The 24671-nt window shown below is 33.0% G+C and overlaps 1 long non-coding RNA gene across 1 annotated transcript in view; it reads left to right on the top strand.

Annotated features, from left to right (window-relative positions):
• Positions 1–24671, top strand: part of LOC109613559 (uncharacterized) — a 230165-nt gene that overhangs the window by 109104 nt on the left and 96390 nt on the right. The window contains exon 3 of the long non-coding RNA XR_009343726.1: positions 22742–22777. This is a non-coding gene — a long non-coding RNA (uncharacterized LOC109613559). The remainder of the gene's footprint in view (positions 1–22741; positions 22778–24671) is intronic.

Consider the following 24671-nt stretch of genomic DNA (forward strand, 5'->3'; position numbering starts at 1 on the left):
TGACGGACAACTGCCGCAATAACAGTGACAACTGGATGAAAAAAACAGTAACAAAAACAAAAACAACACGAGCAACAACAACATAATATTGAAAATCATAAAAATGTACATTACTCTCAAGTTGGATGATTGAGTGACTGGCTGACTGACTACTTGGTTGTTCGGTTGATGATGGGCTTCACAATACAAATAACATTAATAATTACCACAAAATGAGTATAAAGAGACTGAGAAAAAAAAAAAAAAAAAAAAAACAACAACTAGGGACCACCATCACCCTAGCATCCAATTGAAAACCCCCTCTGGAGCCGGCAATGCAGTGAAATTCCAAAAGAATGCTGTTCATTGCGGCGGAAGAGTTTAACAAATGGCCATTGCTCTTTGACCGACCGACCAAAGTGGACAAAGAATGAAGGCTGAAGAATGACATTAGCATATGAAGAGAATTTATGACTTGCCTCGAAGATAGATTTATGCTAAGGTCTCAACGAAAACTCTGATGCTGAAAAAACTTCACAAAAAGTGCTAAGGTTCATAAAGGAATTGTCAAAGAAATTACTCAATTTGCATACAAATGGTGTAAAAGTTTTGTTAAGTAATTTTGCTATGCGGCTACAGGGCAGTTAGAGGAACAGCCGTACCGGGGAGGACAATGGGAGGTCAAAAGAAAAGTTCAAACATGAAAAACTGTCAATATTTTTAATAGAAAAAATTTTTGATAACAATATTTTCTATAGAAAATAGTTTCAATAAAAATATTTTCTACTGAAAACAGTGTCGGTAACAATATTTGCTAAAGAAAACAGTGTCGGTAACAATATTTTCTAAAGAAAACAGGGTCGATAACAATATTTTCTATGGAAAACAGTATCGATAACAATATTTTCTATAGAAAACAGTATCGATAACAATATTTTTTTTTTTGGAAATCAGTGTCGACAACAATATTTTCTATAGAAAATATTGTTGTCAATATTTTTAATAGAAAAAATTTTCGATAACAATATTTTCTATAGAAAATAGTTTCAATAAAAATATTTTCTACTGAAAACAGTGTCGGTAACAATATTTTCTAAAGAAAACAGTGTCGGTAACAATATTTTCTAAAGATAACAGTGTCGGTAACAATATTTTCTATAGAAAACAGTATCGATAACAATATTTTCTATTGAAAAAAGTGTCGATAACAATATTTTCTATTGAATACAATGTCGAGAACAATATTTTCTATAGAAAACAATGTCGATAATAGTATTAACTATAGAAAACAATGTCGATAATAGTATTAACTATAGAAAACAGTGTCGATAACAATATTTTCTATAGGAAACAGTGTCGATAACAATATTTTCTATAGAAAACAATGTCGATAACAATATTTTCTATAGAAAACAATGTCGATAACAATATTTTCTATAGAAAACAATGTCGATAACTATATTTTCTATAGAAAACAATGTCGATAACAATATTTTCTATAGAAAACAATGTCGATAACAATATTTTTTATAGAAAACAGTGTCGATTACAATATTTTCTATATAAAACAGTGTCGATAACAATATTTTCTATAGCAACCTGTGTCGATAACAATATATTTTATAGAGAACAGTGTCGATAACAATATATTTTATAGAGAACAGTGTCGATAACAATATATTTTATAGAGAACAGTGTCGATAATAATGTTTTCTAAAGAAAACAGTGCCGATAAAAATATTTCCTATTAAAAACAGTGTCGATAACAATATATTTTATAGAGAACAGTGTAGATAACTATATTTTCAATAAAAAACAGTGTCGATAACAATGTTTTCTATAGAAAACAGTGTCGATAACAACATTTTCTACAGAAAGCAAAGTCGATAACAATATATTATATAGAAAACAGTATCGATAACAATATATTATATAGAAAACAGTGTCGATAACAATATTTTCTATAGAAAACAGTGTCGATAACAATTTGTTTCTATAGAAAACAGTGTCGATAACAATGTTTTCTATAGAAAACAGTGTCGATAAAAGTATTTTCTATAGAAAATGCTGTCGATAGCAATAATTTCAATGGACAACAGTGTCGATAACAACAATTTCTATAGAAACTGTTGTCGATAACAACAATTTCTATAGAAACTGTTGTCGATAACAACAATTTCTATAGAAACTGTTGTCGATAACAACAATTTCTATAGAAACTGTTGTCGATAACAACAATTTCTATAGAAACTGTTGTCGATAACAACAATTTCTATAGAAACTGTTGTCGATAACAACAATTTCTATAGAAACTGTTGTCGATAACAACAATTTCTATAGAAACTGTTGTCGATAACAACAATTTCTATAGAAACTGTTGTCGATAACAACAATTTCTATAGAAACTGTTGTCGATAACAACAATTTCTATAGAAACTGTTGTCGATAACACAATTTCTATAAAAAATGTTGTCGATAACAACAATTTCTATAGAAAAGGTTGTCGATAACAGCATTTTTTAATATAAATCAGTACCGATAACAACATTTTCTACAGAAACAAGTAAAATATACTATCGATAGTAAAATTTCCTATAGATAAATATTGTCGATGACACTATTTTCCACCCAATATATTGCTCTTTATTTCCTCCCAAATGTTAGCGAGCGACAAGCCCATAGTCAAATCAAAAAATTACGATAATAGAAATAGTTGACAAATTCTTTGTTTTATTATTATTGCTGTTTTTGTTGTTGTCGTTGCTGTCGTTTTGTTATTCTTTCTGTTTATTTTTTGTATTGTTCATTTCAATTGCAATCATTTGCGTATGCCTCTTGTCAAAGTAACCCTTTCGAGGCAATTGTCTCAATGGTTTAAATACGGAGAATATGATCTACAGTCTGTCCGGGGGGCTCAGTCAACCAGCCGTACCGAGAAATACCGACACAGAAACACACACACACACAAACACCCAGAACAATGGGTGGTGTTCTCCCCTCTCGTAACATCTCCGCTGCAAATGCGTGTGGATGATTTTAAATCTGCAAAAGTATGTGTTTACATTTTAAGCTCAAGTTATTTTACAAGCTTATGGAAAATACAGTCATCATCAACAGCAACAGCAGCAACAACAACGAGCACTTCCATAATAATCATAACAAACGCCATCAAATGCTTTAAAGAGGTATTAACATGTAAAACTGTATGTATGTCCATATGTGTGTGTGTGAGTGTTTGTTCCTGGGCTTGTGTGCGTTTGTGCCATTCTCTGCTGTTAAACATGGTCAACCAAGCGAAACATTTTCATTGTAATAACGTTGATGATGTTGCTGTTGTTCTTGTTGTTTATTGCTATTGTTGATATATATGTTTGTAGCCATGTATGCCCGTCTGTCTGTATGTATGTATGTTTCGTGCCTTTTGTACATTTAATGACAATTGCAGTCGTCGTAGTGGTAGTGGCGATGACGATGATGATAATCAAGATGACGCTGATGTTAGCACCGGTAACTTGGATGAGTCTCTCTCTCTGGCACTAAACACCAAGTTGTCACTGTGTAAGCGACCAACAACAGCGTTCATCGGCGTGATGATGACGACGACGGCGATGACTGATATTAACTGAGGTGTGACATATTGTCGGGTATACTCGCCCATTTATGTGAACATTTAATCGTTCCACAATACCCTCTCTTTCCGTAACAAAGAAGAACCTCAACCCTGCCCACAGCCGAAAGCACTTAATGGACTTTGTGTATTACCATTTGTATGGTAGTCGGAGAAGACAAAGGGCACATTTCCAAAACTATTCTACTAAACCACAACTAAAATATATAACAGCTAACCGCAATATTGGGTTAAAGGGAATATTCAAATACTTAAATTTGTTCCTATTCTGTGGGAAATGTCAATTATAACATCGATTGGAAAATTTTCAATGTACACTGATATAGATTATAACATTCTATCGAATATTCAGAGAACAAATTCCAACATTAACGATAGTAAGTTTACGATATCGATAAAATATCTGAAGTAGAAATTATTATAGTTATATTTTCTAATGAAATGTTATCGATAACAACAATTCCTATATAAATATATTTTCGATAACAATAATTTATATAGAAACTGTTGTCGATTACAACAACTTCTATCGAAACTGTTGTCGATAACAACAATTTCTATCGAAACTGTTGTCGATAACAACAATTTCGATGTTGTCGATATCAATATTTTCAATGGAAAACAGTGTCGATAACAATATTTTCTATAGAAAACAGTGTCGATAACGATATTTTCTATGGAAAACATTGTCGATAACAATATTTTTTATGGAAAACATTGAAGATAACAATATTTTCTATTAAAAATGTTGCCGATATCAATATTATCCATAGATAATGTTGTCGATAACAGTAGTTTCTATGGAGAACATTGTCGATAACAATATTTTCGTTGGAAAACATTGTCGATAACCATATTTTCTATAAAAATCATTGTCGATAACAATATTTTCCATTGAAAACATTGTCGATAACTATATTTAATATGGATAACATTGTCGATAATTAAATTGTATATAGAAAGTGGTGTCGATAACAATATTTTCCACAAAAATCAGTGCCACTAACAATATTTTCTATCGAAAATAGTATCGATAACATAATTTTTGTTATCAACATTTTATATAGAATTTTTTGTATAGAAAGTAGTATCGATAACATTCTTTTCTATCAGAAACACTGGCGATAACTATGGAAGTCGGAGTCTACATCAGTAATTTCCATTTATAAAATGTTATGAACAGCATTTTTTTTTAATAAAAGTGTTATCGATAACAAGATTTTTTATAAAAAAAGGTTGACGATTTTTATGGAAAATGTGGGTGATAGAACATGTTATGGAGTATAAAAAAACTATTGATAATCAAAAATATTATCGATAACAAGATTTTCTTTTGGAATGTATTGTGGTTTGTAATATACTCGAAATATATTTTTTTTAAAGAAAGTCACACAGATATGTACATTGTCTGTTGAAAATAATCGATAATCTGAATTATTACAAAAAATCTATCGATAACAAGAAACTATTCATAGAAGAAATTGTCGATAACTGGCTTTTCTACAAAAATTAAAAAAAAAAAATATTGGCGATAACAACATCTCATATGAAGATATAGTATAGCAAACGTTCTCAAAACGTATTTTCGAGAACGTTTGCTATACTATCAACCACAACTGCTTCTTTAATTTCAAATTGTAAATCTTCAATTGTTTTCGTTATTATTGTATTATTCTGTAATTGCTCGTGGCAACTCATCAGCATTAGCTCTTCGGTGCTACTGCTCTTGTTGTCGTTGTTTTTTTTTTATCTTTGCAACTACCCCATTTTGTCGAACTACGGATTGTCGTATGGATCTGATAATGACGTTAATTATTACTGCCTCTGTCAGATTACTGTCTGTCATTCGTTATAATGTTGCGTTGGACTTGTGAAGAACAACGGCCTACAACAATTGTTGCTGGCTAAGTGATCGACAGTTGCCATAGAATTTCAAATATTCAAATTACTTGTCATTTGTCAAAGCGATTTTGTCAATTCGACGATGAGCGGACTCTCTGTACTCTCGGTCCGTTTGCATGTTCGAATCGCACTCCTTTATTTTTATTGCTTTGTCTGTTTTTTTTTTTACATTGTCTAACAATTACAACCTAAGTTTGTGTACCCTGACAATTGAAAAAACACACCCGCGCCCAAAAATTGATTCAACCGCCACCCAATCGGCCCGGAGAGTGCACAGTGTTTTTGTTTTGTTCAGTAATAGCCAGGCCATAAAACGGAAACGGATGTATTGTTGGATGCATACGCACTCAACCATAACGAATATTCTGTTTTTGTTTGCCTGGTAATTTCATTTGATTGTTCAGATCAGAGAATTCCAATAGGTGGTTGTTGTTGTTGTTTTTAGATTTACCCCATTTGTTGGATAAATTTTTAATAGCAAAATAAATGAAAACTACTTTTTTAGAGACAAATAATTTTTTGTGCCGGATTGTTTTAGAATAGCTATTGTCATTAATTGTGATAATTTCCGTTCCAATCAAAATAATTTGAACGGAACACGTGTTGTCTAAAGGCATTTGAGGGTGGGGTTCAGGTCATGGAATGGAGAAAAAACAACATCATTCAAGCTATTTGCAACAACAATTGCTTTGAGTACAATAAATAAAATATTGTTATCGACCACATTTTTTATAGAAACTATTGCTATCGAGAACATTTTCTACAGCAAAAATTGCTATCGACAACATTTTCTATAGAAAATATTGTTATCGACACAGTTTTCTATAGAAAATATTGTTATCGACAACATTTTCTATAGAAAATATTGTTATCGACACTGTTTTCTGTAGAAAATATTGTTATCGACACTGTTTTGTGTAGAAAATATTGTTATCGACACTGTTTTCTATAGAAAATATTGTTATCGACAATGTTTTCTATAGAAAATATTGTTATCGACATTGTTTTCTTTAAGAAAATATTGTTATCGACAAAATGTTCTTTAGAAAATATTGTTATCGACACTGTTTTCTTCAGAAAATATTGTTATCGACACTGTTTTCATTAGAAATTATTGTTATCGACACTGTTTTCTATAGAAAATATTGTTATCGACACTGTTTTCTATAGAAAATATTGTTATCGACACTGTTTTCTATAGAAAATATTGTTATCGACACTGTTTTCTATAGAAAATATTGTTATCGACATTGGTTTCTTTAGAAAATATTGCTATCGACATTGTTTTCTTTAGAAAATATTGTTATCGACACTGTTTTCTATAGAAAATATTGTTATCGACAACATTTTCTATAGAAAATATTGTTATCGACACTGTTTTCTCTAGAAAATATTGTTATCTACACTATTTTCTATAGAAAATATTGTTATCGACACTGTTTTCTATAGAAAATATTGTTATCGACAAAATTTTCTTTAGAAAATATTGTTATCGACTTTGTTTTCTTTAGAAAATATTGTTATCGACACTGTTTTCATTAGAAATTATTGTTATCGACACTGTTTTCTATAGAAAATATTGTTATCGGCACTGTTTTCTATAGAAAATATTGTTATCGACACTGTTTTCTATAGAAAATATTGTTATCGACACTGTTTTCTATAGAAAATATTGTTACCGACACTGTTTTCTATAGAAAATATTGTTACCGACACTGTTTTCTATAGAAAATATTGTTATCAACACTGTTTTCTATAGAAAATATTGTTATCGACACTGTTTCCTATAGAAAATATGTTTATCGACACCGTTTTCTATAGAAAATATTGTTATCGATACTGTTTTCTATAGAAAATATTGTTATCGACAACACAACTATTATTATCGACACTATTTTTATGGAAACGTTTGTTATCGGCAACATTTTCTGTAGAAAATATTGTTATCGGCAACATTTTCTGTAGAAAATATTGTTATCGACAACATTTTCCATAGAAAATATTGTTATCGACAACATTTTCCATAGAAAATTTTGTTATCGACAAAAATTGATATCGGCTATTTTTGTCTAAAATATTTTGGAAACTGTAATCGATTCCCATATAAAATGATGATAGCAAAAATTATGTTATCGACATTATTTTCGATAGAAAATATTGTTACTGATACTGTTAAAGTTATTGACACCATTTTCTATATTAAATATAGTTATCGACATATTTTTATCGACAATTTTTCCATAGAAAATATTGTTATCGACAATGTTTTCCATAGAATATATTGGCATCAACCCTGTTTTTGTTTATCGACACCATTTTCTATATAATATATAGTTATCGACAATGTTTTCCATAGAAAATATTGTTATCGACAATGTTTTCCATAGAAAATGTTTTTATCGACACGGTTTTCTATAGAAAATATTGTTATCGACACAGTTTTCTAAAGAAAATATTGTTATCGACGCTGTTTTCTATAGAAAATATTGTTATCGACAATATTTTCTATAGAAAATATTGTTGTCGATAAAAAAGATAGTTATCGACAATGTTTTCTATAAAAATATTGTTATCGAAAACATGTTTTCTATAGGAAACATTGTTATCGAAAACATGTTTTCTATAGGAAACATTGTTATCGACACTGTTTTCTATAGAAAACATTGTTATCGACACTGTTTTCTATAGAAAACATTGTTATCGACACTGTTTTCTATAGAAAACATTGTTATCGACACAGTTTTCTATGGAGAATATTGTTATCCACACTGTTTCCTAAATTATTTTTTATATTTCTGTAGAATAAATTTTTCTATATTGAAACTTTCCATTGTTTATTGTCATTGGCGTAATAAATATGTATGTCCTAAATTTTAACATTTCCTTGTTTATTTTCCTTAAAATTGACAAATAATTGTCCTCGAAGCTTTTTCGAATTTCAAAATCTACAATAACAACTGTTCAAATACGACTTTGTTATTCTATAATTTCTTAAGAAAATAGGCTTTCTTGTGCTGCTGTTGTTGTTATAATTCAAACTGTAATTTATTACTACGACAGCCAAAAGACAATTTAATATCCCCATTAGTTAGGTTATTATTGTAATTGCTATAGAAAAGGCATACACCCACACACTCTCACACATACATCAACGACAATTGTGATTATCACAGAAATATCCTTCGTTCTCAGTAAATAATTCATTTTCTAATGATATGCTAAAGAAAGGTAACTTACTTACCATGTGTGGTTTACGGAACGATAAGTAATAGAGGTGGGTGGGTGGAAACACCCACCTAACTCCTATCCCTGTTTTACCTGCCTCATTGAGTTCCTGTCAATAATGTTGGGAGGCGTATATAGCTAATTTTTCCATCTGATATGAAAATTTTCATAAATATTATAATAGCTTTTCCTTTTCCATTATTTATAAACATATTTCCATATTTGAGTCCTGATTATTATTAAAATGAAAAATAGTTTGTTGTGTCTAGTTGCCATGGCAGTCGACACCGAGTGTTTGATCAATAAAAGCTTTTGTGAAAAAAATGTATTCAAATTGTTTTTTCGGGGTTCGGGTATAAATAAATGATTAGATGAATGGAAGAACATATGATTGGCAGTTGATTGGAATATGTATAGAAAGTTTCTACAGGATATAGATTCTTTGACTCCATATCTGTTCTTTGTCCATATCTGTTCTTTGACTCCAAAAAACAGATATGGACAACAAAATCCAACATCTGAGAAAAACATCAATCCGAAGGTCCATGGAAACATATTACCAAACATCACGTGTTTTGACCTAATAAGCCAAGTTTAGAAATATCATTCCTTTGTGTCGACAGATAAATACGCTCACCCAATTTCCGTTTAATTAAATATATATTTTAAGGTACATGGTGGATAGAGCCAATATTGTCAATTTTCCGCACCTGACCTAGATATAAATACAATAGGATTTTCAAATTTTGAACAAATTCGGACGACCTTTTCTCTTTCTATGAAACAAAATACTTTCTTTGAAAATGTTGACCTTTTGTGGGGGAGGTACCACAGGGATTAAATCAATATTGTCCATCTTCGAAGTCGATCCAAGTTTGATTATAATATTTCGAAGTACCAAGTTTGAACCAAATCGGATAATTTCTTTCAAGAGTTATCGTGCACACCAGCCAGACAGACAGGCTGACAGATGAAGATCCCCAGATCGACTACAAATGTCCTGAAATGGATTTCGTCTAAAGAGACGAAAGGTCATAAACCCATTATTTACTCCGTAGCCATAAGGCTATAAAATACCCAAGATTCCTTGAAAAATATTTTTCAAAAGTCGCACATTTCATGGCCTGATAACGTGAAAAAAACACTTTTTAAATAATCCACGTTTCACGGTCTGATAATTCTTAAAAAAAATCCAATTCGTGATCTGACAGCCATTAAATATTTTAAAATAATCTTCATTTAAAGTACTGGTATTCTTCAAAAAAATATTTGTAAAAAAACAATGTGTCATGATCTGATCTGTCCTTGAAATAAATATTTTTAAAAAATATCCATGTTCAAAAATCTGATAGTCCTTGAAATATTGAAACAAAATCCATTTTTATTAGTGAGATTATCCTTAAAAAATATTCTATTAAAATTCCACGTTTATTAGTAGAAATATCCTTGAAGAATATTCCTAAAAAAATCCACATTTATTAGTAGAAATATCCTTGGAAAATATTCTTAACAAATCCACGTTTATTAGTAGAAATATCCTTGGAGAATATTCCTTAAAAACCCACGATTATTGGTCTGTTGGTCCTTCAAAAATATTCTTTGAAAAATCCGGATTTATTGGTCTGTTGGCCCTTAAAAATATTTTTTTTAAAAAATCCACGTTCATTGGTCTATAGGTCCTTGAATAATATTCTTAACAAATCCACGTTTATTAGTAGAAATATTCTTGGAGAATATTCCTTAAAAACCCACGATTATTGGTCTGTTGGTCCTTCAAAAATATTCTTTGAAAAATCCGGATTTATTGGTCTGTTGGCCCTTAAAAATATTTTTTTAAAAAATCCACGTTCATTGGTCTATAGGTCCTTGAATAATATTCTTTAAAAAATCCACGTTTATTGGTCTATTAGTCCTTGAAAAATATTCTTTAAATTATTCTAGCTTGTTGATCTATTAAATCTTGAAAAATATTCTTCGAAAAATCCACGTTAAAATATCTGGAAGTCCATGAAAAATTATTCTTTAAAAAATCCACTTTTCTGTTGGTCCATGAAAAATTATTCTTTAAAAAATCCACGTTTCTGTGGTCCATGAAAAATTATTCTTTAAAAAATCCACGTTTCTGTTGGTCCATGAAAAATTATCCTTTAAAAAATCCACGTTTCTGTGGTCCATGAAAAATTATTCTTTAAAAAATCCACGTTTCTGTTGGTCCATGAAAAATTATTCCTTAAAAAATCCACGTTTCTGTTGGTCCATGAAAAAGTATTCTTTAAAAAATCCACGTTTAAATGTCTGGAAGTCCTTGAAAAAATATTCTTTAAAAAATCCACGTTTAAATGTCTGGAAGTCCTTGAAAAAATATTCTTTAAAAAATCCACGTTTAAATGTCTGGAAGTCCTTGAAAAATTATTCTTTAAAAAATCCACGTTTCTGTTGGTCCTTGAAAAATTATTCTTTAAAAAATCCACGTTTCTGTTGGTCCTTGAAAAATTATTCTTTAAAAAATCCACGTTTCTGTTGGTCCATGAAAAATTATCCTTTAAAAAATCCACGTTTCTGTGGTCCATGAAAAATTATTCTTTAAAAAATCCACGTTTCTGTTGGTCCATGAAAAATTATTCCTTAAAAAATCCACGTTTCTGTTGGTCCATGAAAAAGTATTCTTTAAAAAATCCACGTTTAAATGTCTGGAAGTCCTTGAAAAAATATTCTTTAAAAAATCCACGTTTAAATGTCTGGAAGTCCTTGAAAAAATATTCTTTAAAAAATCCACGTTTAAATGTCTGGAAGTCCTTGAAAAAATATTCTTTAAAAAATCCACGTTTAAATGTCTGGAAGTCCTTGAAAAAATATTCTTTAAAAAATCCACGTTTAAATGTCTGGAAGTCCTTGAAAAATTATTCTTTAAAAAATCCACGTTTCTGTTGGTCCTTGAAAAATTATTCTTTAAAAAATCCACGTTTCTGTTGGTCCTTGAAAAATTATTCTTTAAAAAATCCACGTTTCTGTTGGTCCTTGAAAAATTATTCTTTAAAAAATCCACGTTTCTGTTGGTGCTTGAAAAATATTCTTTAAAAAATCCACGTTTCTGTTGGTCCTTGAAAAAATATTCTTTAAAAAATCCACGTTTCTGTTGGTGCTTGAAAAATATTCTTTAAAAAATCCACGTTTCTGTTGGTCCTTGAAAAAATATTCTTTAAAAAAATCCACGTTTATTGGTCTGTTGGTCCTTGAAAAATATTCTTTAAAAAATCCACGTTTAGTGGAAGGGTCCTTGAAAAATATTCTTTAAAAAAACTCGTTTATTGGTCTGTTGATCCTTGAAAAAATATTCTTTAAAAAATCCACATTTCTGTTGGTCCTTGAAAAATTATTCTTTAAAAAATCCACGTTTCTGTTGGTCCTTGGAAAAAATATTCTTTAAAAAATCCACGTTTATTGGTCTATTGGCCCTTGAAAAATCCGCTTTTATTGGTTTATTTTTCCTTAAAAATATCCACGTTTATTGGTCTATTTGTCCTTGAAAAATATTCTTTAAAAAATCCAGGTTTATCGGTCTACTTTTCCTTGAAAATTTTTCATTAAAAAATCCACGTTTATTGGTCTATTAGTCCTTGAAAAGATCCAGGTTTATTGATCAATTACTCCTTAAAAAGTATTCTTAAAAAAATCCAAGTTTTTTATTCTATTATTCCTTGAAAAATATTTTTTTTTTAAACCCACGTTTGTTGATCTATTAGTCTTTGAAAAATATTGTTTAAAAAATTTGAATTTATTGGTCTATTTTTCCATGAAAAGATTGTTTAAAAATCCACATTTATTGGTCTATTGGTCCCCAAAAAATTATTTTAAAATATCCACATTTATTGGTTAGTTCTCAAATTTGTCCCTATAATCCTACAACTAAGCCTTGATCCCTTGCTTTTTGGTATTTATTATGAAAGCAATTTTTATATAATATTCGAATTACAAAAAAAAAAAAAAAATCAAACATTTGAATGTAATTCCCGTCAAAATGAATTGTTTTCCATCCTTGGACACGAACGAAGTAATTTTTGTTTTTTTTTCTTTCGCAATATCATACATTTGCTTGTGAACTCTGAACTATAAACAATTTGTTTTTATTGTTCAGTTATTGTTATACTCATTGTATAAGTTAGATACTTTGCCCCTCAACTTCCCTTGCTCGATCAATCACGGATGCTGATTGGCGCACAGGCATCTCCTCTACAACTCCCCTGGCGGAGACCGTAGTGAGCGGATCGTCGCTGGGCATTGGTTGTTGTCGGTAACCTCACCTTGTTACACATGCTCTCATTGGAAGTAGTTGTAGTTGTATTAGTAGACAGACATGAGATCCTCTGCGATCACCTAGAACCTCAGCGTTCACTTGTCTTTAGCCTTTGAGAGAATACCCAACACGGCCACTGTCGCCAACACACAACATTGAAAAGAGGTAATACTTATTGTCGAAAACACACCAAAAGCAATTCAATAAACCAGCAAATTTTGCAAGAAAAGAAATTAATACTGTTTGTTTTATTTTTCTTATTGTTTCTTTTCCCCCATTACTCTACATAAACATTTTGGTCGCATCGAGCCGGATTTGCCAAGTTGAGAAATTTGCCTGACTATTAATTGCTGTTTTTGTCATCTCTTTTACAAAGGAATCATCTGCAAAAAACACATCCCCCCTCATTAATCGCACCACCGCATCAACATCATCCTATTCATCATCATCAACATCAAAAAAGGTACGTAAGTTCAGTGAAATTTGTTATTGTGAGCTTAGAGTGCTATTTATTTTGAAAAAAAAAAAAGTGAAAAGTGTTAGTTTTTGTTTTCTTCGCGGTACTGGTCGCCTTTGTTTTACCCTAATTTGCGGTATCTTTAAATTTACAGTCCACAACAATTTTGTTTTGCTAAAAAAATCTATTAAATATTCCTTTAAATCGGGGCTTATTCGCATTGTTTTCCATTTTCTCGCGAAATAATCGAATTTCCCGTTTGTGTTTAATAATTCACATTTATCAAAAAGAAATATATTTCTGTTTGTAAAATAACCTGCCGCTGTAGTGTGCATAATTTTGTTTGGTTATTGCAATATTCCCCACACATTTCTGCATTGCCGAGTGATCTGTTTTCTATCTCTCTATTACTCTCTACGAGAATAAAATCACCGCATTGCAAGTGCCGCTTTTTCTAATTAACATACAAACATACCAACATTGCTAAATCCCCCCGTACCTCGCCCCCACACACACTGTTTGGTCATTTTCGTTGGTCTGTTTGTCTTGCCATTGCAATAACAATAATCCCTAAAATTCCAAGCGCCTTTTTCTAGCGTCAGTCTACTAACCAACAACTATAACAACAACTTATTTATTTCTCCAACTCTCACTGTTGGTTCGTCGTCGTTGGTTAGTTCGTAACGAGGCAGTTGCTTACCCACACACACTGAGCGCTCTGCTGACGCTGCTTGTGTTTTATTTTCTTTTGTGCGATATCCGTTGCGATCATTGTCGTCGGTCAGCTCGTAGTGTGGTAGTTAACCCACCCCCGTCACCGTTTGACCATCAAACACTGCTTGTGTTTTATTCTTCTTTGTGCGGTATTCGTTATTCACCACTGCACAGTGGGTTCAAGTCGAAAAATTGTGAATTTTAAAAAATAAAATTTTGAAAAATAATTTTAATTCGCTTTTGATAATTGTTGATAAAAAAAGTGTTTTTGGACATTTTTAATTTTTGTCACCCTACACTCGGCATACACCGACAATTTATATTTTTTTCTTATTTTTCGAATTTTTTCAATATTGATTGATAAATATCTCCAATTTAAATATTTTGATTATTACTTGGATATTTTTATACGCTTTATTTGCCTTTTCCTCATACATTTGTTTTTAATAGCCATTTTGTTCCTTTTTTGCTATTTCTTTGGTAAAATTTGGGAAGTTATTCAATTTTCTTTCCACCGAATTAGTTTTTCTTTGTAATTTTAAACTTGCGCCGTTTATTTTTGGGCTTCCTAAATAAGACTTTGTGTCATTTTGCTAAATATTTCATTAGTATTTGTCGAAATCGAATTCTGAAACCATGTCGGTCACTCCACTAACTCAATTTATTCGGGCATCCGATAATGTTGTTAAATTTGCCGCTGCTTTTAAATTGATTAAGGCAGAAACTCACACGGTTTTCAATTTAGAAATTCGAAATACCGAACTTCAGGACTTGTGGTACAAGGTCAAGGATACTTATGAAAAGTATCTTGATTATTTGATAACCGTTGAGGGTACTACCTCAGACGGTATTGCTTCTGCTGATGAAAAATATCAGTCCACCAGGGAAAACTTCGTTGAATGTTTATCGGAAATAACCGAACTGTTGCAGAAACTCAACTCTGCGAAGACACCTCCTTCCACCCCAGCTGAAATTCGTGTCAGTACCCCCCAGAATGTCCAAAATCAGGTTTCTGTGGCGCGGTCATGCAATAGGTCGAATAATTCACAGTCAGGTACTACCAATCCAAACCATGTATTGAATAATAGTTTGCCACCCTTATCCAATATTGCTTATCCAGATATTCAGAGTACTTCTGATATCTCAGTTTCGAATTGGAGTTTACCGCCTTGTGGTTCCGACACCATGCATAATCTTAATTTACCGCCGTGCGATATAGATGATTTCCACGGAGATTTTTTGTCGTGGCCCACATTCCGGGATTTATTTTCTGCAATGTTCATAAATAATTCCCGATTAACTGATATTGAGAGGTTGTGTCATTTGATTAAGAAAACCCAAGGTGAGGCTAGGGAAATTGTGTCGAAGTTTCCACTCACGCATAAAAGTTTTGTTCTGGCTTGGAAAGCTCTTAGGGATGCTTATGACAACAAAAGGATTCTAGTCAATAGTCATTTAAAAATTCTGTTCGATCTTCCATCATTAGCTAATGAAACGAGTTCAGGTCTTAAGACTTTACAAAGGGGCATTAACGGTTGTTTATCTGCCATGTCAGTCTATGACATTGTCACGGATCATTGGGATCCTATTTTAGTTTTTATTTGTATTCAGCGTCTGCCAAAACTTACGGTGACACTCTGGGAACAGAGTCTCAAAGATAAGTCTTCCTTATCGTCATGGGCTCAGCTCAATTCGTTCCTCACGGAGAGAATTCAGACGCTTGCCTGTTTGCGGGACATAAAAGGTATAGATTCACCAAAATCCCCAAACCAACGCAACGTTAAGGTACATGTGGCGAAATCTTCCCCTGATACAGTAAAATCTTATCCAAAACATCGTTGCGTTCTATGCCCTAATCAAAATCATGCGCTCTACTCTTGTCATCGTTTCAAAAAGATGTCTTTCGATCAAAAAATTACTGTTGTAAAAAAGTATGGCTTGTGTTTCAATTGCTTGTCAAGAGGTCATTCGGTCAGTAACTGTCCCAGTGCACATAGTTGCTATGTATGTCATGCAAAACATCATACCCTCATGCATAAACCCAATCGATCGGTACCTATAAATAGCTCCTCTTTAAATGTTTCGCCTACAGTCCGAGTCCCAAGAACTCATTCCAATTCTAATTCAGATAATGTTGCCTCTACATCCACTGGTGCAAATCCGACTGTAGTAAACCGTCAAGTGTTTCATACATCGCATAATTCGCGAGTCCTTCTCAGTACCGCCATGGTAAATATTGTTCACGAGGGAAACTCTTATCCAGTTCGAGCCCTTATTGACCCTGCGTCTGAGGCTAGTTTTATAACTGAGCACCTTCAAAATAGATTGAAGATATCGTCTCGATCCACTCTTGCAACCATTTCTGGTGTAAATGGTTCGTCTTCCGCTACCTCCAGGAAAAACTGTCGGATTTGTATAAGTTCTCGCTTAAGTGCTTCAATTTTGTTAAAAACCAATGCTTTTGTTCTCCCCAAGATTTCTAGCAAACTTCCATCGTTTTCTGTTGACCCTTCTTTAGTTCGTTCTCTGCCAAATCTGCAGTTGGCTGACCCAAACATTTTTGACTGTCGTTCAGTAGATATGTTGTTGGGTGCAGACTTATATCCGCAAATATTGTTGCCTGGGGTACAACAAAATATATTAGGTTCTCTATTGGCGCAAAATACCGTCTTTGGCTGGATCCTCTCGGGTCCAATTCCCTCCTCACCCTTGCAGGTCTTTGCGACTACTTTGAGCTTTAGTGAGGAAGACAGCCTCAATAAAACCATTCTGCGTTTTGGGGAATTTGATGAGGTTCCCAAACGCAAATTACTTTCGTCATCAGACAAGTTGTGCGAGGACAATTTCCGGTCCACAACTACAAGAAACTCGAAGCGTCGTTACGTTGTCCCACTTCCCATACGTTCTGAATTCCCTTACAGCCTGAAAATTGGTAATTCGCCTCAGAATGTTCTGAGTCCATTCTTAAGGAATGAAAATCCGCTTCAACGCAAACTTCCTTGTAGGCGCCTCCCTTTTTGCTCGGCCAGAACCTATTGTTGAAGAATCGCTATTGAATTTAGCCAATCGGTATAGAAAACTGAAGGCATAGTTTTGTTCAGTTTTGCATTAGGTGGAAAGAAGAGTAATAGTTTAGTTTGAACGTTAGTCGAGATACATCCCGGTAATGATGGTAAGGTTCGCGTTGCAAGCGTCCGAATGCTCAGGGTATTGTTCGGCGACCAGTCGTCTAGTTAGTCGTGTTACATAATTAAGTCTGTTGTTTGCGAAATATACCTCGTTTGGTTGGGTAATTTCGGGCCCGTCAATTTGTAGTTGCCGCGGTATAGATATCTAATTATATGAATTAAAATGATTTCAAGAATATGCTCACAAATAAACTGAACTTACGTCCTTGTAAATCTTATTGTACATATTTATATATAACATAATTCCTTTGAGCTTTAATTAGTTGATACACATGCATGTATATCAAGGTGGGCGGCAATGTATAAGTTAGATACTTTGCCCCTCAACTTCCCTTGCTCGATCAATCACGGATGCTGATTGGCGCACAGGCATCTCCTCTACAACTCCCCTGGCGGAGACCGTAGTGAGCGGATCGTCGCTGGGCATTGGTTGTTGTCGGTAACCTCACCTTGTTACACATGCTCTCATTGGAAGTAGTTGTAGTTGTATTAGTAGACAGACATGAGATCCTCTGCGATCACCTAGAACCTCAGCGTTCACTTGTCTTTAGCCTTTGAGAGAATACCCAACACGGCCACTGTCGCCAACACACAACATTGAAAAGAGGTAATACTTATTGTCGAAAACACACCAAAAGCAATTCAATAAACCAGCAAATTTTGCAAGAAAAGAAATTAATACTGTTTGTTTTATTTTTCTTATTGTTTCTTTTCCCCCATTACTCTACATAAACACTCATAATGATAAATATTTCATGTTTTATGGATATAAATATTATTTTGTTTTGTATTTTGCTTCTTATTTTTTTTGTGATATATGGTGTCAAACATGCCCACCTCTCTTTGGGGGCTACTTAGAACGAGACCGTTGAACAAAAGGTTTAAAGAATTTTTGTTGCGGCCAACATGTGCGTCTCTATGTATGTTCGTTATAGGTAACCACAACTTACTCAAACACCATTATATGTGTATGCATAGAAATGTTATTATTTTACATACAAACATATTTAGGTAGTCACCCGTTTTTATATGTCAGTCAACTGATTTTTTTTTTCATGACAAATAGCAATTATTTTAATTTTTTTCAGTATTTTTTTCTGTATTGCGTTTACATTCAGTATAGAATCTAATTACAAGGTTGTTATTTGCTGGGAACATGCACACACACAGACACCCACATACAATCACACATCTTGATGTACAGAACAATAAGTCGAAAATATTTGTTCGATAATTTATATTCATTAAATTCGAATGTATGTATTTATGAACTATATACAGAGGTACTCTGTCATATTTACAAAAAGACGTATGTACGTATACATGAATATATGTATATATGTATGCAAATTATTGTTATTATTTTCCAGTAAAGGTTTCAGGACTTTCTTCATGAAATCCAATGACGTGTTCTTGTAGAATAAACGAAAATCACAAAAAAAATTGTAATATTCTACCGGAAATCACCTGAAACCCGAAAATAAACAATAACGCAGCTCATAACTTTTTCATGAACAACAGTAAGTTTATGTGACGATAACGACAAAGGATATGTCTGGAAGGAGAAAAATAGCGCAATTGCATGCCATTATTTGCAAGCAATTTCAATGTAAATATTTAGTCGATAAAATTGTAAATAGGCAAGTGATTTATGCGGACCAGAAATAAATGAGAGCTACAAGAAAATTATTTTTGGAAAGGGAGAAATGGAAATATAGGAAATATAAAACGTAATAATTTAAAAAAAAAATATTAAACAAACGTTGTTTTTGTAAAAAAACAACAATGAAGGGATAAAGCCTGACCATTTCGCAACAACAAAAAAAATATTTGTTAAGAACTTTTTCAGAACATTTTCCAAGGAGAAACTGATCAATGAACTTGGATTTTAAAATCTATTAACTATTAGTTACAGAAAAATTGATTTTGAATATATTTCTTCAAGGGTTATAAGGACAATAGTAGTGGCCTTTTCAAGTTTTTTTTTAACGACCCCAGGTCAACGAACGAGGAGTTTTTTAAGTTCATAATACTTTTTGTTCAGTTTAATATTTTTATACCCTCCACCATTGTATGGAGGGTATATTAAGTTTGTCATTCCGTTTGTAACACCACGAAATATACATTACATTACATTACATACCCCACAAATTATATATATTCTTGATCAGCATAAAATTCATTGTCGATTTAGCGATGTCCGTCCGTCTATCCGTCTGTGGAAATCATTCTAGCTTCCGAACGAAATGAAGTAGATTGATAAAATTATACTCAAATGTATATTATGTCTGCAGGACTTTTGGTATTGAAAATGGGCTATGTACAGGCATGTTTTGGTATAGCCCCCATATAACGGTACGTCCCCATATTCGGTTTTTTTATGATTTTAGCGAAATTATTCACCGGAATTGTTTCAAATTTTATGTTTGATGTTCGTAATGGATGCTACAGCCCATGACAGAAAATTGTCTGATTAGATCGACGTCTTCGTATAGCCCCCACATAACAGTACCTCCCGATATTCGGTATTTTGATGATTTTAGCGACGTTATTAACTGGAATTGTTTCAAATTTGGTATTTCAAGTTCGAAATGGATACTACAGCCTATGACAGAAAATTGTCTGTGCAGGCCCACGTCTTCGTATAGCCCCCATATAACAGTACCTCCCGATATTCGGTATTTTGATGATTTTAGCTACATTATTTACCGGAATTTTTTCAAATTTGGCACTTGATGTTCGAAATGAACACTACAGCCTATGACAAAAAATTTCGTATGCAGGTCCACGTCTTCGCATAGCCCCCCTACAACGGTATCTCCCGATATTCGGAATTTTGATGATATTAGCGAAATTATTCACCGGAATTCTTTCAAATTTGGTAGTTGAAGTTCGAAATGAATACTACAGCCTAAGACAGAAAATTGTCTGTGCAGGTCCATGCATTCGTATAGCCCATATATAACGGTATCTCCCAATATTCGAAATGTTGATGATTTTAGCGAAATTATTCACCGGAATCGTTTCAAATTTAGTATTTAAAGTTCGTAATGGAGAATACAGCATATGACAGAAAATTGTCTGTTTAGGTCCACATTTTGATTTAGCCCCATATAACGGTACCTCCCGATATTCGATATTTTGATGATTTTAGCGACATTATTCACCAGAATTGTTTCAAATTTGGTATTTGAAGTTCGTAATGGATGCTACAGCCTAAGACAGAAAATTGCCTGTGCGGGTGCACGTCTGCGTATAGCCCCCATATAACGGTACCTCCCGATATTCGGAATTTTGATGATTTTAACGAAATTATTCACCGGAATTGTTTCAAATTTGGTATTTGAAGTTAGTTATAGGAACTACAGTCTGTGACAGAAAATTGTCTGTGCGGGTCCAGGTCTTCGCATAGGCCCCATATATCAGTACCTCCCTATATTCGGTATTTTGATGATTTTAGCGACACTATTCACCGGAATTGTTTCAAAATTGGTATTTGTAGTTCGTAATGAATACTACAGTCTAAGATAGAAAATTGTCGGTGCAAGTCCATCTCTTCGTATAGCCCCCATGTAACGGTATCTCCCGATATTCGGGAGGAATAGCGACACTATTCACCGGAATTGTTTCAAAATTGGTATTTGTAGTTCGTAATGAATACTACAGTCTAAGATAGAAAATTGTCGGTGCAAGTCCATCTCTTCGTATAGCCCCCATGTAACGGTACCTCCCGATATTCGGTATTTTGATGATTTTAGCGACATTATTCGCCGGAATTGTTTCAAAATTGGTATTTGAAGTTCGTTATGCGAACTACAGTCTGTGACAGAAAATTGTCTGTGCGGGTCCAGGTCTTCGTATAGGCCCCATATATCAGTACCTCCCTATATTCGGTATTTTGATGATTTTAGCGACATTATTCACCGGAATTGTTTCAAAATTGGTATTTGAAATTCGTAATGAATACTACAGTCTAAAATAGAAAATTGTCTGTGTAAGTCCATGTCTTCGTATAGCCCATATATAACGGTATCTCCCGATATTCGGAATTTTGATGATTTTAGCGAAATTATTCACCGGAATCGTTTCAAATTTGGTATTTGAAGTTCGTAATGGATGCTACAGCCTATGACAGGAGATTGTCTGTGTAGGTCCACGTCTTCGTATAGCCCCCCTATAACAGTACCTCCCGTTATTCGGTACTTTGTTGATTTAGATAAGAATATTTTTACTTGGCCACCAATTGTTTATATTTTAAGGATACAGGGAACAATGAATCATCAAACGTGGATTTTTAATGAATATATCTTAAAGGACCAAGATACTTGTTTTCAAGGATTATCAAACCGAAAAGCTTGGTTTTAAAGGATATTATTTCAAAGACCCTTAGATCGGGGATTTTTTAAAGAAAGTTTTCCAAAAACTATCTTTTTTTAATGTTTTAATTTTACTCTAAAAAAAAAGCAATTTATTTTTAAAGGGTTTTTAAGAGGCTATATGAATATATCTTCAAGTAAAGTTGTATATTTATAGAGTACTTTCGAGAATGAATCCTGTATCGTTTAAAACAATTTTTCAAACGTTGTTTAGTATTTTTCTATACCAACGTCAATTAATTCCCTTCCCTTCCCTTCCCTTCCCCAATTATCTTCCTTCTCAAGACTACTTACGGTCATTAAGAACATTTATTGTGGATCATAACCTGAAGCAACCTTCTGGTTTTTGTCACATATCCTTATGCTTCATAATGTCCACACAACGGCAGGTGTTTCCCCACAACATTGAAGTGCGTACATAATTCATTCATTCACATTCTGTTATTTTCTTTTCCAGAAAAGACCACAACCAAGTGACCATGCGACACGCGTCAGGTGTTTCTCTTTCTTTCTTCCTTTCATTTCCGTAGTCAAATTAATTATTGGTTACTGTGTCCTTAACACGATTCTATTTATGATACTTTTAGTCAAAGTGATATGGTAACAAAATTCGAAAGCATAAAAATGAGTTGTCAATGATAAAGTGTCCCATATAATTCTGAGTTGTTGGCTACAACTTTTGTATTTTGGTGCACAAGGGAGTTCATTGAACTGTTTATTTTCGGAGGTTTCGTCTTTCCCTTTGGAATTGGAAATTTGAAACTTTTTGTTTTGTTTGTATTCGCTGGTTTTTGGTGGTAGTTTATGTTAATAAGGTATGAGGCTAGGGAATGGTCAGACTTTTTCCATTTGGTGTGGTAAGAGGGTGTTACCATTAAAGTTCATATCAAAATAAACCATTTATTAGAATATAAGCAATCATTAAATTGATATTGAAAAGCAATTAATTAGTTTTTTTTTATTTTATTCTCATTATAGATTTTGAATATACTGGACTGGCATAGAACACCAAAGGTAAGTACATAGCATATTTCCATATGTAAATTAAATTGAAAAACATGCCCGGAAGAATTTTTAAATATCCTCCAGGACCAATAGGCGTGGATTTTTTAAGGAATTTTTTGAATGCCCATCCCAGACCAATAGACGTGGATTTTTAAGGGAATTTTTTAATGCCCATCCCAGACCAATTGCAGTGGATTTTTAAAGGAATTTTTTAATAGCCATCCAAGACCAAAAGGACTGGATATCCATAGGATTTTTTTAAAACCCATCCCAGACCAATAGGCTTGGATTTTTAAAGGATTTTTTAATAGCCACCCAAGGCCAATAGGCGTGGATTTTTAAAGGAATTTTTTAATAGCCATCCAAGACCAATAGACGTGGATTTTTTAAGGAATTTTTTAATACCCATCCCAGACCAATAGGCGTGGATTTTAAAGGAATTTTTTATGCCCACCCCAGACCAATAGGCGTGATTTTTAAAGGAATTTTTAATACCCATCCCAGACCAATAGGCTTGGATTTTTAAAGGAATTTTTTAATACCCATCCCAGACCAATAGGCGTGGATTTTAAAGGAATTTTTTATGCCCACCCCAGACCAATAGGCGTGATTTTTAAAGGAATTTTTAATACCCATCCCAGACCAATAGGCTTGGATTTTTAAAGGAATTTTTTAATAGCCATCCAAGACCAATAGGCGTGGATTTTTAAAGGAATTTTTTAATAGCCATCCAAGACCAATAGGCGTGGATTTTTAAAGGAATTTTTTAATAGCCATCCAAGACCAATAGGCGTGGATTTTTAAAGGAATTTTTTTAATAGCCATCCAAGACCAATAGGCGTGGATTTTTAAAGGATTTTTTAATAGCCACCCAAGGCCAATAGGCGTGGATTTTTAAAGGATTTTTTAATAGCCACCCAAGGCCAATAGGCGTGGATTTTTAAAGGATTTGTTAATAGCCACCCAAGGCCAATAGGCCTGGATTTTAAGGGATTTTTTAATAGCCACCCAAGGCCAATAGGCGTGAATTTTTAAAGGATTTTTTAATAGCCACCCAAGGCCAATAGGCCTGGATTTTTAAAGGATTTTTTGAATGCCCATCCAAGACCGATAGGCGTGGATTTTTTTAGGATTTTTTGAATGCCCATCCAAGACCGATAGGCGTGGATTTTTAAAGGATTTTTTAATAGCCACCCAAGGCCAATAGGCCTGGATTTTTAAAGGATTTTTTGAATGCCCATCCAAAACCGATAGGCGTGGATTTTTTTAGGATTTTTTGAATGCCCATCCAAGACCGATAGGCGTGGATTTTTTTAGGAATTTTTTAATAGCCATCCAAGACCAATAGGCGTGGATTTTTAAAGGGATTTTTTAATAGCCATCCAAGACCAATAGGCGTGGATTTTTAAAGGAATTTTTTAATAGCCATCCAAGACCAATAGGCGTGGATTTTTAGAGGAATTTTTTAATACCCAGACCAGACCAATAGGCGTGGATTTTTAAAGGAATTTATAAATAGCCATCCAAGACCAATAGGCGTGGATTTTTAAAGGATTTTTTAATAGCCACCCAAGGCCAATAGGCGTGGATTTTTAAAGGAATTTATAAATAGCCATCCAAGACCAATAGGCGTGGATTTTTAAAGGAATTTATAAATAGCCATCCAAGACCAATAGGCGTGGATTTTTAAAGGAATTTATAAATAGCCATCCAAGACCAATAGGCGTGGATTTTTAAAGGATTTTTTAATAGCCACCCAAGGCCAATAGGCGTGGATTTTTAAAGGAATTTATAAATAGCCATCCAAGACCAATAGGCGTGGATTTTAAAAGGATTTTTTGAATTCCCATTTAAGATAGGCGTGGATTTTTTTTAAGATTTTTTGAATGCCCATCCAAGACCA

Source organism: Musca domestica, unplaced genomic scaffold (assembly GCF_030504385.1).
Source record: "Musca domestica strain aabys unplaced genomic scaffold, Musca_domestica.polishedcontigs.V.1.1 59, whole genome shotgun sequence".
Lineage (NCBI taxonomy): Eukaryota > Metazoa > Arthropoda > Insecta > Diptera > Muscidae > Musca > Musca domestica.